The sequence below is a fragment of the Sphaerodactylus townsendi genome, linkage group LG02 (assembly GCF_021028975.2).
Source record: "Sphaerodactylus townsendi isolate TG3544 linkage group LG02, MPM_Stown_v2.3, whole genome shotgun sequence".
Lineage (NCBI taxonomy): Eukaryota > Metazoa > Chordata > Lepidosauria > Squamata > Sphaerodactylidae > Sphaerodactylus > Sphaerodactylus townsendi.
Genome location: NC_059426.1, coordinates 147474749 through 147489418, shown reverse-complemented (window position 1 = coordinate 147489418; position 14670 = coordinate 147474749).

Sequence of the window (14670 nt, the reverse complement as noted above, 5' to 3'; positions counted from 1 at the left end):
GTATCTGAAGGAAAGAGATGCAAAGTAATACTCTTGTGACAGTAAAGTAACTTGTTTGGTTGCAATATTGCATAAAATTGTGAAGCTGGGTAGAATCAGTGGCACTGTCAGGACTGTATTTTAAGGCAGAATACTAGAATCACATATCGCAAACTCAGTGAGGGAATCCTAAAGGTACATTGTAATGACTAGGATTGTCTGCTCTGGGGTGAGAAAATTCCTGTAGATATAGGGGTGGAGTATGAGTAGGGCAGGGTTTGGGGAGAGGAGGTACATTAGTAGGGTGTAATGCCATGAAGTCTACCATTCAAGCACTGTTCAAGCAATATTTTCTCCAAATGAAATAATCTCTGTAGTCTGGAGATCTTTTATAATTCCAGGAGCTCTTCAGACCTCACCTGGAGGTAAGCAACCTTAGTAACTACACCTGTAAATTTTACCTTGCCATCTCAAGGGGAAAGGGTCCTGTTGCCTAGGGGGAATTACAATGTGTGCAGCCATTCCCACATGAATCCCCAGCTCTGGGTATTTTGGGAGTTAACTTTTTGTCTACACAGGTTGATACAGGGGGACTTACAGAGTTTCTGCAGGGCCTGTAAAATGGACCTGTTCTGCCAGGCATTAGGCCAGCCGGGGTAACATCAGCATCTCCCCATATAATAAACATGTGGCCTCCCGTGGGTACAACATCAGTCGTACAAACTGCAGACGGGTATTTCTAATTTTCACTTCCAGTGGCTGACAATTGAAAAGAGAAATCACAAACCCAATATTTGCAGATATGTATGAGAACTGAAAAGATCTACATCTTTGGAAGTTAAAGCCACGGTGTCTCCAAAGAGCAACTGAAAAGTTAATGCATTATATTAAAAAGACAGTGGCACTTGTGCACAGAGCTACAAGGTTGTGCACACAGTAGAGCATCTGACTCTCATTTTCATTTTTTTATGGACATCTATGTTAGGAACATTTGTTGTTAACAAATGTTAGAAACATTTCCTAATGAGGTATGGTACTTTACAATTCCAACCAGCTCAGCAATATTAAAGGGCATTTCCTACATCCCTGAGAAGTAGTTCTTGTTAACACAGGCCATTTTATTAACACAAAAAAAAATTACCTCACATAAAAGTGATTAACCATGACTTCCTAAGAACATTACATTTATTTATTTACTCACTTCATTTATCTATTGTTCTCTTCCACCAGCAGGTAAAGACTTTTAATTTTGTTGAACATACTCCCAGTAACTGTTATTGGCCATTCTCCCTGGCTGTGTTACATATGTGTGTATGTCTATATGTTTATACTGAATTTGTTTATTTTTTAAAATACATAGTTGATTTAAAATGCTGTTTTGATTGTTTGAACTATTATAATCTTCACCAGTTTGAGTATTTGCAGGTAGATGTATGGCCCTTCCCACTCAGCTACCATTTCCAAAATAGCACACCAACACAATCTAAGTGGATAAGAAAACTGGCCATAGTTAAAGAACTTTATTCACAAAAAGCATAGGATAAACTAGATGGCGCAGCATGGGAGGTGATCCAAGCATCTGGGCAGCATTAGTTCTTTTTCCTTGTAGGTAGACTAAGCCAATGCCCAAAATAGGCTCCCCAATTTTGGCACTGCACTGCTAGGCACCCCAAAGATTGGCTAAGGTGGATAGAGATGCCATTGTATTCAAAAACAGGATCGCCTTGGTCCACTATATGTCAGTCTGGCAACATCTCTACTCTCCTAGCAGTTCTCCATCACACATGGTACTATGAGCTGGATACACACATAGCAGTTGGAACACACATGACACTATAAGTTGGAAGACACATGGCACACACACATAGTGTCAACATATACTTATTAAATTTTTCAGACTTTTTTTAAGCTTGCCTTCTTCAGAACTGCATTTCTAGCGAGATCAAATCTGATCCCCCCCCCTCCCAAATATCCACAGGACAAGTTTGGAATCAACTCCAGATGGAAAAAAAGGGGAGCTAACTACAAATCAGGCACAACATAGTAGTTCTTAAAGTATCAAAATAGAAGGTGCACTGATTGGCCAACAAACATTTGAATTTGCATGAGGATTGGTTCGGAGCTCTGGAGGAGGAAGAGGAGGAGGAGGAGTAGTTTGGATTTATATCCCCCCTTTCTCTCCTGTAGGAGACTCAAAGGGGCTTACAATCTCCTTTCCCTTCCCTCCTCACAACAAACACCCTGTGAGGTGGGTGGGGCTGAGAGAGCTCCAGAAAGCTGTGATTAGCCCAAGGTCACCCAGCTGGCATGTGTGGGAATGCACAGGCTAATCTGAATTCCCCAGATAAGCCTCCACAACTCAAGCAGCAGAGCTTGAAATCAAACCCGGTTCCTCCAGATCAGCATGCACCTGCTCTTAGCCACTTCGCCGCTGCTGCTCCTGAGGTGGGATTTTTAAGGGTGATTGCCACAGTGGACTATGGACTATGCAGTCAAATCCCTTGCATGAGAAACTGGTTTTTGCTTTCCCCACTCCCTATTTCCTACAGAATCTCTTAAATCACAGTGAATAGATTAAAGAAAAAAATTCAGTGTTTTGTCTGCACAGAGCCCCATATCTGGCACATTTACACTGTGCATGCTTCTATAGCGCATTACAAGTTCTTTTGATTTTCTCTCTTTTCTCTCCTACAATTTGATATTTTGCTCCTCCCCATTTAATTTCTTTTTCTTTCTAAAGAACTGCTTTAACAGCTGCATCTCCAGCTGTCAAGTGAATAATTCAGGAGCAATTTCTCGCCATTATGTGATTGGTCTACAAAACACATTAAACAGTCTTCAAGGGGAAAAAATAAGCTTCATATGACAGCTGTGTACACTTAAAGGAACAAGAAATATCTTTTATTAGAGAACAATAGAGCCTCACACAATGAATGCTCTCCGATTTTACCATCTTTTCAGCAGTGAGCTATGCTTATCATGAACACATTCTCTTAGCTGACAAGGTCTCCTCTCGAGAATGCTGGCTTTCAAATTCCTCATTTGCACTTAGGCCTAGGAAACTTTCTGACCATGGATACAATGGAAAAAGTAATTTTGAAGTAAAGACAGTGAACTTCATGGAATCCCTATACAAGGCTGACTTGAAGTAAATAGCTCACTATGTTGTTGTTTTTTTTAAAAAAAACCCATAGGAACATACTTTAATTTGGCTGTGACTTAACAGTTCATGTGGAACTTCATCAAGATCAGATGGTAGCTATAGTCAGCAACTTATGATGGAAAGAAACTGGTAAAGGATAACTCTGTCACTGATTCATTATATAGGTGAACAATTTAATACTTAAGAAGACTGACACATTAACGGGCAACTAGGGCTGTGCATCCAGACAAAGCAAAACTGAAAATAAATGAGTTTCTCTTCAGCTGCAAAATGGCATTAATATAAGGAAGTCAAAAAGCGGATCCTGAAAAATGCAGATTTTTGTTTTGCAATTTTTCAGGCTACTTCAGTCTCCCTACCATTAAAATTCAGCTCATCCCACCACCACCAAAGTCCACATAGAGGCACAGAGATGAATGCTGGGCCTGGGGAAAAGCCCATGCAGGAATGGGGGTTCTGCTTTTTTGGACTTTTTGTAACTTTTCTGGGTTTTTTAAACCCAAGCCTGAAAAAAACCTGAAAAATGGTTCCCACCCCCACTAGCAACATTTGAAACTGGAAAAAAATGTTTTGCATGTTAGTTTATAACTAGGTCATTCATTTCCATGCTTGACATCATTCAGGGGTTGGGACAAGCATATGTCCTATGTTTTGTTACATTTTATGCTCCTAATTTTGTCAACAGTTTTCGTTTTCTACTTTTTGCTATTGGTTTTGTATTTTCATATTATATATAACATTTTTGGCACAATTTCTACAACAGTTGGCATGGCAAAGATGACATGAGGACCAGATTATGAGTTCAGCTAGGTTCCTTTGTATAATTAAGCATTTATTTTTGTAGTAGGAGAAGCTTAAATGTCTGGCAATATTTCTAGGCAATACCACCCTGACTCCAATTTTGTCTGGCATTGTTTCCAGATTGTTAAAGTGAAGAAGGGCTGGGCTGATGTCGCACCAAAATTAAGCAGTCAATGATCGAATGAGTTGGGAAAACTTCAATTCCTTGCAAGTTATACTTCTCTATATGCTAGTAGCTCACCCTAGTCTTGCCAAGCTAGTTAGAGTCTAACCAGTCCGAGGACCAGTTCTGTTTAGTATCCCTTACTCACAATGCAAAGCAGCAAACACAAAAAGTCCCTACCCCACTGTTTGAAGGCAGCCTCAAAAATGTACCGCTTGCCCTCTACAAATATGGATACATTTTATGGGGGAAGGTGGTATACAGAAACACAACATGATGTGAAAATTAAGAGTCCTGGTTTGATTTACACAGAGAGTAAGAAGTGTTGATTTGGGGGTTAAAACAGCAGGGATGAAACATCAGAAATCTCTGTTAGGGATCAACCATAAGGATTCAGTTGATTTTTAGGAAGGCTATAATGTGCTTGAAGTCTATTCCCACATACCTTGTATGAATATAATTCCTTTCTAAAGAGTCTTATTAGTGTGTGGAATGTGGAAATAGACCACGAGGAGTCTATTTGATATCACTTTGAGAGACAAATCAATATTAGGCATGGTCTTCTTTACACTGATGGCAGAAACAGATTTTTAGCAGAGGTCTGGGCGATCAACTAAAAGGATTCTTTGCACTGAAGGGCACAAGAAACACAATAAAGGTTGAATTAATTACTACACTTATTTCTGTTGAATGACAAGCATCAAATTCACACACTCCTGGATTAGCTTTTCTGGAAAAGTAGCTATTGATTTGCCTCTAGTCGAGTAGAGAATCTTAGAATTAGATAACATTGAAGGCTGATATTTTTCTTTAATATGTTGTATGGATTTTTATAATGCTTCAGTCCTGTATGCCATGGATGGAACTTTGTAAAAAACCCAATACTTTATTTTATGTTAATATTTGGTGAACTTTATCATACTGAAGAAGAATTTGCTGTAGAGCAGCAACCAGCTCATAGCAACCCCATCAATAGGATGTTCCAAACAAGAGACAAGCAGAGGTTGTTTGTCCTCGTCTTCCTCTGCATAGCAGTCTTCCAAGTTTTGACTATGGTCAATGCTCCTTAGCTACCACATCCAGATGAGCTCTGGCTAAGCTGGAATATTTGGTCTACTTTTAACATATAAGCATTACTATATTGGTTGTGGTGGGTTTTCCGGGCTGTATGGCATTGGTCTGGTGAATCTTGTACCTAACGTTTCGCCTGCATCTATGGCTGGCATCTTCAGAGGTGTATCACAGAGGGAAGTCTGTTACACACTGTGTTACACAGCCCGGAAAACCCACCACAACCAGTTGAATCCAGCCATGAAAGCCTTCGACATTACTATATTGTTCTAACACTTCATTTGGGGGAGGGGTTGTGACTGTGAATGCCCTGTTCATGCACTGTTCCATTGTGGTGATTTGTTTGGCATACACACACAGTGAACAACGGCTGGAATCCTAAAGTGTTGTTTCATTGGTGACAAAGCAGTTCATCGGATAGAATGGCTTTTCTGACTGCCAAGAACAAGAGCGATATTTTTGCTGATTCCTCCCTCCTGCTTAATACTCAAAGTTTGCTCCTCACACTGTTTCTTTAGGTCCAGTGACCTACAAGGCCATAATTTCAGGAAGCACAGAAGACTCCAGTTAGAGTGTGGAGATGGGAAAATTACCTTCCTCTAGACTCCATTCACACAGCTTAGCATCTAAGCCAATATCTCCAACTTCTGCATCATCCAGTGATCCAGATATGTATGTCACAGTTTTGCACAGAATCACTGTATCAAGACTCCGATCTTGATTGTAAAATGTTTGCCACAGCCCTGAGATCTTACTGGGCCTGCCTTGGGTAGATAATGTAATGCAAGCCTTGAAAGTCCTACACAGAGATTTCAAAGAACCAAGTCTCCCCCTGCCTGTAATCTCCGTGTAGTTCTCCTTTTCTATGTTCCACTTCCTTTTACATCTATCTATATCATTTTGGCGACCTTGGCAGGATGATGCAGATAAGCAGTTAGACTGTGTGTCCTGCCATTCAAATATCCTTTTATATTTACACTGGAAAGTCATGACTCCTTTTAGGCACTTGTTTTAATATCAAATTACTCCGTTTTTCTCACTGACCTCTCTGAGTTCTCATTACAGTCTTAATACTTATTATTTATTTTTCTTAGTAACTAACAGTGTCAACTGATCCGCTATTCTGTTGCAACAGAGATTAAACTCTCTATACTGCTTTAATAAGTAGCAAAAGCTGTCTGTCTTCCCACTCACAGATTTCAAGACCTAGAGGCGCCATATGGCCAGACAAATTCCTTTTGTTTATATAATACATTTAGATATGTATTTATTTTTTATTCCAATTGTATTTTGTACATTTGTTTTTACATGTACATTTTTACATGTACATCCCATCTGTCTTCAACAAAGCCTGAGGTAATCTTGGGTGGGGCTGTGGCTTAGTGATACAGCATCTGCGTGGCGTGCAGAAGATCTGGGTTTCAGTCATTGGCATCTCTAGTGCAAGGGATCAGATAATAGGGGATTTGAAAGACCCTAAAGAGCTGCTGCCAGTCAGAGTTGACAGTGCTGATTTTGATGGATCAAACATCTGATTTGGTACAAGGTAGCTTTCTGTGTTCATGTGTGTGGTGCATAGCTAGTATGACTAAACTGTTGGACTACAACAGGGGTACTGCAACCTGTGGCTCTCAAGATGTTCATGGACTACAATGCCCATCAGGGGCTGATGGGAATTGTAGTCCATGAACATCTCGAGAGCCACAGGTTGCAGACCCCTGGACTAGAACCAGGGAGACCTACGTTCTTGATGCTTAGTATATGACAGTCACGCTATATTAACCTAATGTGCCTCACCGGACTATTGAAATGCTAAATTAGCAGAGGAGATAATATGTACCCCCCTGAGTTCCTTTAAAGAAGGGCAAATTAAAACAGATTGCTGTATTAGTAGAATTTACAAGCCGTCTCTGTGAGGTCACAGATCAGTTTTGTTTGCCTTCAGCAATGTAAAAACATATGACTTCAACCCATGCCTTTGTTTAACTTCATGGCAGTCTATAACAAGCATTTATAGTAAAGCATTTATACAACAGAGTTGGCTGGGAATATTCAGCTAGAAAGCTGACATAACCTTGGGTCAGTTACTATAATCCCATCACAGGCTGGGATCATCATATTGCATTGTGAGTTTTCCCTGACTTTCTTAAAAGTAGGACAGCATACAAATATAGTAAATAAATAGAAAAGACAAATAAGAACCCAAAAGAAACTTGCATGGAGGGTGCATTCCCCCCTTACTTACTTCCCCCGTCCCCCACCCTTGCATGCCACCCCTTACTCCCTCCCCTCCTCCCCTTCCCTTGCATGCCACCCCTCCCTCCCCTTCCCCTCCCTTTGCTAGGGTGGGTGGGCCATGTCCAGATGCCAGGCCCCCTCCCTCCCCTCCCTTGCATGCCACCCCTCCCCTCCCTCACTCCCCTTCCCTTGCATGCCACCTCTCCCTCTGTTAGGGTGGGTGGGCCATGTCCAGAGGCCAGGGCCCCTCTCCCTCCCTTGTATGCCACCCCTTACTCCCTCCATATTCCCCTCTTTCTTCTTTGTCACCCTACCCTCTCCCTATTTCTCCCCCTTCTCAGACTATCTGCCTTTCCCCTCTTTCCTTGTCTGAAACATCCACCCTTTCTCTTTCTTTTGCCCCACCTCATATCCACCAATTTACCCTCCCCTTCTCTATCAACCTACCTCCACTGTATTCCTGTTTCTACCTCTCCCCTTCTCTCCCCCATTCTCTCTCCTCTCCCCCTTATTACCTTACCAGTCACAGAGCTGCTCTGGGCCTGAAGAGCCTCCCAGTCACTGGCTATGGCCCAAAAAAAATTTATATTTGGGGAAAATGTCAAGACCCCAATATATTTTTGTTAACATTAACATAAACCCCTAGGTTTGCAAGAAAATGTGTTTAGCATCAGCATGCCTCCAAACCACAGATTTAGATATCTATTAGATAGCTATTAGACATAGAAATACGGAAATGGATTGAAAATAAAACAGCTAATATTATAATGCCCCATATGAGAGAACATATAAGACCTGTTCTCGATCACTTACACTGGTTGCCAATTGAATTCCAAACGGTTTTCAAGGTTTTGATATTAACCTTCAAGGCCTTGAGTGACCTGGGACTGTCAAACCTGTGGGACCACATCTTCCCATACTGCCTCCAGAGAACCTTTCAATCTTCTGAGAACAATCTCTTTGTGATTCCCCAGCCCCAAGGTCATACAGCTAGCTTCTACCAGAGCCAGGGTCTTTATGGCACTGACTTCTACTTGGTAGAATACACTGCCAGCAGAGATCAAAGCTTCGTGAGATAACCAACAATTCCTCAGAGCTTGCAAGACCAAAATTTTCTGAGTATACAACTGAAATCGATATAGACCTATGGAAATCTGTTGGCCCTGACATTTACATCCCTCCTTTTTCACTGACAGAGGATCTATGTGATTGGGTGAAGCTGGGATTTGTATGGGCCAGTGACTTGAATCTAAACCACCATCAGGGTTATTTTATTATATGTTTTCAACTGATGTTTATTTAAAATTGTCTGTGTATGACTATTTAATTAGCTGCCCTCAGCCCAGATAAAGCCAGGGAGGGTGGGATATTAGTTCAAATAAAAACCAATCACTTATGGAGCCTCACTTGGAATAATGTGCGCAATAACTATCTCAAAAAGGACATTGCAAAATGGGTGAATGTACAGAAGAAGGCAACAGGGATGATTATGAGACTAGATCACTTTTCCTAGTATGAAATTTTCAAGTTTAGCAAAAGATGACTAAAGGGTGACATAATAGAGGTTTGTAAAATTATGCATAGTGTAGACAGAATAGAATTCTCTCCCTTTCCCAATATACTAGACCTTGAGGGCACCCAATGCAGATTGTGGACAGTAGATTCAGGGTGGAAAAAGAAAATGCTTCTTTACACAATGAGTGATTAAAATGTGGGATTTGCCGCCTGGGGATGGAAAGAGAACTATAGGCAAAGACTGTTTTCAAAGGGGTTAGACAGATTCATGGAGGATAAACCTATCAGTGGCTACTAGCTGTAGTGAGTAAAGGGAACCTCCTCATTTAGAGGAAACAAACCTCTGAATTCCACTGCCAAAAGATAATATCAGGGAAAGGGCCTTTATGCCCTGTTGTTGGAGGAATTGTTTGGCCACTTTGTGAGATAGGATGCTGGACAAGATGGAACACTGATCTGACCTAGCAGAGCACTTCTTATGCTCTTAGGATAACAAGTAGAATGGAGCAGAGATAGCAGATTGGGAGGATCATTGCTGCCAGTAGTAACACCAGGAGCTGGACTTTTGTGTGTGTGCTCTTCCTGTCTTAAGTATAGCATTTGAGGGTGACTAGAGACACAGGCCAAAGGGCACTTAGCTCTTAATTTGTGGGTCATGACCTATGGCTTTGGATGAGCTGGTCCACTGGATCTAGGATGAGCCCAAGGTACAGTCAGGCTTTGTTCATTTGTTTCGTTCACTCTTTATTGTATCTTTATTGTTACTGACATTGTACTTTACGCCCCTTTGAGAGAAAAGTGGAAAATAAACATTTTAAGTAAATTAGTTCCAAGATTTAGAGCAAAGGCATAATGTGTTAATAAAATATTGTCTGGGATGGGTTGTCTTATTCCTCGATTAAATATATGATGTTCCCTTTTATCCTCACTTGTGAAGATGCTCTGCTTCTCTAATCTTTTTCATCTTGAGTCCAGAATCACTTGGTTGCCCAAAATTGACACTTAAATCCATGGATGGTGAAGAAAAATGGCTAGCAATATCTTCTTCATTTCCTCACCTCTTTCTTACCCAAGCATCAGTAAAGAACAATCATTGTCTCATTGATTCTAGCCCTCAATGCTATAGAGTAAATCAAAAAAATCAGATAAACTTGCATCCTAGACTTGGTAAACTAATTGTATCTATTAATCACACAGACTTTGGAATTTGTCCTTCATGCTATAAGAGTTCCTGCAGCTACTAACATCTCTCTTGTTTTCTTTACACCTTTCAGCAATTGCCTCACCTTAATATTTCATGATCTTTTCTTAACAAATCAGAGCAACTAACCTGCTGTTGAGATTAATTAAACACCTCAAGAAAAACTGTAATTTTTAATGCAGGAAATTCACCCACTGATTTTATCACTAGCTAACATTTGTGATGCATTTTAAAGTAAAACCATAAAAGAGCAGGGAGTCCAGAAAGAAAATTATTGGTGAAAACCAAACTCTTTTGAATACATGAGATCCAGTTCATTCTATTATTTGATTTCTGCCATGCTGCAGATATTTTATTTCTCTACAACAGTGTAGAGCTATGATAATTATGTCAATACTTTTTCCAAAATGAAAATGCATTGTTAAATTATCCTTATTTACTCTTGTTTGAAGTATAAAGTAAATGAATTAAAAATATACATGTGGAACAGTATGTTTCAACTTGCTTAGGAGATAGGCCCTCCCCAGTGAGCAAAACCTTTGTTTAAAAAAAAGGGAAGATTGCTCTACTGGTACCTATTAGTGAAACACAAATGCTGGGCAGGAGCTTGGCTTGACTTAATGGGATAAAACATTCTAGTAGGCCAGTCAGCATAAATATTGGAATTACCAAAATTACCACTATAGAAAAAGAATGGTTTGTAGGCTATAGCCAAAATGTTAAGCAGTTTCTCCCCAAACAGTGTTATAAGCACCAATGGAATTTGGCTACCCAGAGAAAAGCCTTTATTTTGTCAGATAATATCCACACAGATTGACCTATGCATGTATATGCATATAAGCTGGTGATTGCTCAGCTAAATTGGAAACTGTGTCAAATTTCACAAGCTTGCTGAATATCATTATTTTGGTTTTTCTTCTTTTGTCCAAATGAACCAATGATTTATCATTTTTTTAATGTCACAGCTGCTAGTTCTTTAACTGGTTGTTGCCTTTTCATTACAATTTGAGCCTCAGTCAGAGGCCTAGGAAGTGGCAATTAGGCTTGGCGATTTGGGAAGCCCGAATCGCAAAAACACCCGAATCAGATCTGATTTGGGCAAAACCATTTGAATGCCCAAATCCAAATCCATTTGCGATTCCCAAATCCATTTGTGAACCTGAATCCAATCGTGATTTGGGCATTCAAATGGATTCGAGAGGGTTTAAAGGGTTCCTGTCCCTTTAAACAGCATTTTCCCCTGGAGTTCAGTGTAGATTCCGGGGGGGGGGGGATCTAAAGAGCTCCCTTTAAAACTTTCAAAGTTCTTTTTCCCTTTACAGGGTAATACCAGCATGGCTGTGGATTTGGGGATGGGGTGGGGAAGGAAGCTTCATGACCATAGGTTTTTAAAGGTTTTTTTTTACACTTTAAACTCGGTGTGGCTGAGTATTTGAGAGGAGGGATTTAGACTTTAAAGGGACCTTAATGTCATGTTAAAGAATCCCCCTCCCGGAGAATCCCTCCAATACTTACTTTACATTGCCGGCTGTGTTGTGGGTAGCTCTCTGGTGTGATCTTAGTGGGCCAGCCTGACCCAGCAAAGGTGTCTGTTGTGGGAAGAGGGAGGGAAGGAAGTTTTTTCTAAGCCCATCTGAGTCTCTTTACAGGAGAAAGCTGGGATAATGAAATCCAAGCTCCTTTTCCTGTCCTATTGCGTAAGCTGGCTGCGGACCTCACCCTGTATTGTCTTTTAAATTTGTTACCAGGGACAGATTGATTGGTTTCTGCAGAGACCCAGTCAAGTCTTTTTGCCCTGTGGAGGGACACAAGGCATACAGAGCAGCTGCCCAAGACTCGGATGATTTTAAAACTCCATCTGGGTTGGCCCAAAAGTGTGAATTGCAGTGATGCTGGTTCTTTCCAACCATTCTGTGCCAGAGAGGTAGAGAGACAGTTTAAGACAGCCTTAAAATTGTCTTCGCTGTATCTGTTAATTGTTCAGAGCCTCCTTTTGTGGAGCACACCTGCCCTGCAGAAGAGGCCTGCCTGGAGAGAAGACAGCAAAGGATTGGATTTTAGTTTAACCAACCAACTTTTATTTTTAAAAACCATTTGCTTTTACTAACAGTTGAAAGTGTATAGCTTTCCTGTTGCTGTTTGGTATTGGGGGTGGGGGGTGGAAGGGGGTTAAGGTCCTAAAGGCCAAGGGTTCTTGGAGTTTAACTTGTGATTTGTTGAATTGTTCTACTGTTGTGAAATTGATGCTAGCAGCATTTTCAGTGTTTCACTTCAGGTGTGTGGATTTGCGGGGGGGGGGGGGGGGTTGGCCCTTGGGCCAGTGCCACTCATGCCTGCATTACTTAAGCAAAGACTGTGGTTCTCTGATTTTTCCTGGTGTTACTGTAACTGTTTTTAAATTGCTTTAATTCTAAACTGTTTACAGAAGAGGAATTGGGATTTATACCCCGCCTTTCTCTCCTGTAAGGAGACTCAAAGTGGCTTACAAGCTCCTTTCCCTTCCTCTCCCCACAACAGACACCTTGTGATGTAGGTGGGGTTGAGAGAGTTCTGAAACAACTGTGACTAGCCCAAGGTCACCCAACAGGAATGTAGGAGTTTATCTTGTAGTTTTATATTTTCCTTAGAAATGGTTTCTGTTTGTGATTTGTTTGCTGTCATTGAAAACAATGGGAATGGGGCACCCTCTTTTGGGGTCCATAACTTAGGATCCCATTAACCAAACTCAACCAAACCTGGGTGGTATCATCAGGTGAGTGTTCTGCAGATACCCTGGTGCCACTAGCTTTACAAATTCTGCAGATACCCTGGTGCCACTAGCTTTACAAATGTGCCCCCTACAGGTTAAAAAATGAAAACTGCTAAAAATGCCTAAAAATGCTAACAAACCCAAATATTTCAGTATATCCGAATTTATTTTGGTATACCCAAATACTCAATCGGAGATTCAGCTAATTTGACCATACTGATAATTTTGTAGCCGAACCAAGCCGAATCCTAATTTTCCTGATTTTTTCCGATATTGCTCAATCTTAGCTGTAATGTATTGGCGTAATATCCACGCGGATCCCGGCAGAGCTGTCTTCTGAATCTGACAGATGTTAATTTTGTCAATTTGAAAATATTTCAAATGGTGCCCTAGTGTTTTTGGAATGGCACCCAGGGTGCTGATAACCACTGGGATGACCTCAGCTGGTTTGTGCTATAGTATCTGTATCTCAGTTTTCAAATCATGGTATTTAGTGATCTTCTCATGTTTTTTTCAACCACCCTGCTGTCCCCAGGTACCACTGTGTCGATGATGGTCACTTTCCTGTCCACAATCATTGTGATGTCTGGTGTATTATGTGCCAATACTTTGTCCATTTGGATTTGAAAGTCCCACCAGAAAAGCCATTTTCTGTTTCTTCATACCATTTCCCCCTTATGAAGTGTACACATTATTATTCTTTGTGCATGAATTGCTCAGTATTATACATATTCACTGAAGCCAAAGTCCACAGAAAAAGCTAGAAGTCAAGCAGAAGTCAAGAGTGCACCAAAATCACTAAATGAAAGTCGAGGTCACAAGAAAAGGCAAAGGTCAAGATATAAGAAGTAAAAGCTAAGTCTGTGTCAAATTGCTAAATATGGAAAGTGACATTCAGAGACTAAGAAGAAGATTCAGCATGAGAGAACAAAGCAATTGAACTGTCAGTGTATCACAGAAGAATATTTCCTCTTCTTAGGGACTTTAAGAGGAATCCTGATGAAGAAAGCCAGTGAACTGTATGCATAGGCCCCTCTCTGAGAATCTTTCCCTCTCACTTCTACAGCCTCTCAGCTCATTTACCTATTAGTCTAGCAACTACTATGTGAGAAGAACACGGGAAAGATCTGCATTCATTAGAACGACAAACCACTGTATCCAACCCAACATCTGCTTTGCAACTCTAGATTGTTTGGGAGATGGGTGGAATAAAATTTGAGGAATTTCTTCTTTTTCTGAGAGCAAGGTCTCTCGGTGTGGTGCTGTTTTACTTCTTTAAACTATGCTTGTGGATGAGATCATTAAGAAAGTGCTCTGTTGCTTGAAATATTCTTCTTTATTACATTCCACATTCTGTCTCCTGTCACTATCACATGACTTTACAAGAAGCATTCCTATTAGCAAGGATATTTACAGTAAAAGCTATTTTTCCTTCCTAATATCATGTATTTCGGCTTGTATCTTTGCCATCCAAAAATATTTCAATTTCAGTGAAATATGAGTCGACACCCCCCCCCCCGGAAATCATTAAAGCAATTTCAAAAGAAAAACAAAGCATCCTGTGGATATAAATCTGGTTATTTCGCAAGCATGAAACCAATGAAGGTCATTGTGGCTTTTGATTAGGTTGCCTAATGCTGTAAAACTCAGCTCAGACGAATAATTCAAGAAATCCAAATGACGGCTTATGGGATAACATTTCAAGTCACATTTTAGTCTGCAAAGATCAATGACAGGAATACTGACGTAAACAATAAAATGTCAGTATACTGAGACTCAGTAAAGTGACA